The sequence below is a fragment of the Dipteris shenzhenensis genome, unplaced genomic scaffold (genome assembly GCF_047967505.1).
Source record: "Dipteris shenzhenensis isolate YYH24624 ecotype China unplaced genomic scaffold, Dip_SZ_1.0 scaf0261, whole genome shotgun sequence".
In the NCBI taxonomy this organism is placed as follows: Eukaryota; Viridiplantae; Streptophyta; class Polypodiopsida; order Gleicheniales; family Dipteridaceae; genus Dipteris; species Dipteris shenzhenensis.
In genome coordinates this window covers 12,818-15,293 of record NW_028239567.1, presented here as the reverse complement: position 1 = coordinate 15,293, position 2,476 = coordinate 12,818, and positions in this window count along the sequence as shown.

Sequence of the window (2,476 nt, the reverse complement as noted above, 5' to 3'; positions counted from 1 at the left end):
TCCACCCAGAAGGTAATGAGCCACCCCTACGGCACGTCCCTGTACAATACTCAGAGCCCTGGGCTGGATAGCAGGAGCAACTTTCAATTTATTATGGGCCCGAACAGTAGATTCGATGAGTTCTTGCCGATATCCACGGCCACTGAACAGGAACGTCAGACTAAAAGCCCAAACAAAATGAGCACCCGAGAATAAAAGACCATATGCGGATAATGAAGAACCATACGATTGAATGACTTGGGAAGCCTGTGCCCATAGGAAATCACGGAGCCATCCATTAATGGTTGTTGAACTCTGCGCGAAGTTTCCTCCAGTGATATGGCTCACTACTCCCTGGTCACTTATACTACCCCGTACGTCAGATTGCATCTTCCAACTGAAATGAAATATAACTACTGAGATGGAATTATACATCCAGAACAAACCTGAGAAGACATGATCCCAAGCAGATACCTGGCAGGTACCTCCTCTACCGGGGCCATCACGAGGGAAACGAAAACCAAGATTCGCTTTGTCGGGTATTAGGCGGGAGCTCCTCGCAAACGGGACACCTTTTGGTGATATTAATACAGTAACATGAATCGTAAAGGCATGGATGTGATGCACCAAAAAATCGGCAGTACCTAATGGGATTGGTGACAAAGCAACTTTACCACCTACTGCTACTAAGTCTCCACCCCCCCAGGTCAAACTGGTACCTGCTGTTGCATTAGGTGCCGTTAAGTCAGGAGCAGAAGCATGAATGTTTTGGACCCACTGAGCAAATATGGGTTGTAATTAAATAGCAGTATCTGAAAACGTATCTTGGGGACGTCCCAACGCACTCGTAGTATCGTTATGAATATACAATCCGAAACTATGGAAACCTAGAAAAATGCATACCCGGTTAAGATGTGAAATTATTGCATCACGATGCCGAATGACACGATCCAATAGGTTGTTGTATTGAGTAGTCGGATCATAATCTCTCACCATAAAAATAGCTGCGTGTGCCGCCGCGCCTACCACTAGGAAACCACCAATCCACATGTGATGCGTAAACAGGGATGGCTGCGTAGCATAATCAGTAGCTAGGTATGGATAGGGAGGCATAGCATACATATGATGGGCCACTACAATTGTTAGGGAACCCAACATAGCAAGATTAATAGCTAATTGAGCATGCCATGAAGTAGTTAGGATCTCGTAAAGACCCTTGTGACCCTCACCCGTGAAGGGACCTTTATGAGCTTCCAGAATCTCTTTCGTACTATGCCCGATACCCCAATTGGTTCGATACATGTGACCAGCTATCAGGAAAAGAACTGCAATAGCTAGATGGTGATGCGCAGTATCGGTCAACCACAATCCCCCTGTGGCTGGATTCAATCCCCCACGGAAGGTTAAGAAATCTGAGTATTGTAACCAGTCGAGGGTAAAGAATGGAGTTAATCCCTTTGCGAAACTGGGATACATCTGAGCCAAAAGGTCACGATTCAAAATGGATTCATGAGGAAGAGGTATCTCCTTAGGATCGATTCCCGCGTCTAATAGTTGGTTAATGGGTAGCGAGACGTGTACCTGGTGTCCCGCCCACGCCAAGGAACCCAATCCCAAGAGGCCTGCTAGGTGGTGGTTCAACATGGATTCCACGTCCTGGAACCAAGCCAATTTTGGAGCAGCCTTGTGATAGTGGAACCAACCAGCGAAGAACATCAATCCTGCAAAGATTAAGGCACCGATAGCGGTGCAATAGAGTTGTAACTCACTAGTTATTCCAGAAGACCGCCATATTTGAAAAAATCCGGACGTTATCTGTATTCCCTGGAATCCCCCACCTACATCTCCATTAAGTATCTCTTGACCAACTATTGGCCAAACTACCTGGGCGCTAGGCTTAACATGAGTGGGATCACTTAGCCACGCCTCGTAATTAGAGAAGCGAGCCCCGTGAAAATACATACCACTCAGCCAGATAAGAATAATAGCTAATTGACCAAAATGGGCGCTGAATGTTTTACGGGATATATCTTCTGAATCATTTGTGTGACTATCAGAATCATGAGCATCAGCATGTAGATTCCAAATCCAAGTGGTACTACTGGGACCCTTAGCTAAAGTTCTCGAGAAATGTCCAGGTTGAGCCCATTTTTCGAAAGAAGTTCTCACGGGATCCTTTTCCACCATAATCTTGACTTCTGGTTCCGGTGAACGAATAGTCATCGAGATTCTCCTCTCTTCGGACAGGGGATAGCAACGACCTACCAGCGGGGGATACGAAACTTCTAAGAGATGGAATTCGTATGTAAGGTATTCTTCTCCCTGAGTTTGGAACTGGAACAGCTGTAATAGAAGAGTTATCCGAGGCAGGCATTTAATCTTATTATTACACAACTTATTAGTGCTTTATGGACCTTGTATAGAGAGATTCTTATACGTTTCAGTAGGGGGGGGGTTACATATTACCAGATGGCAATCGGTAGGAGGAGAAGTCTTC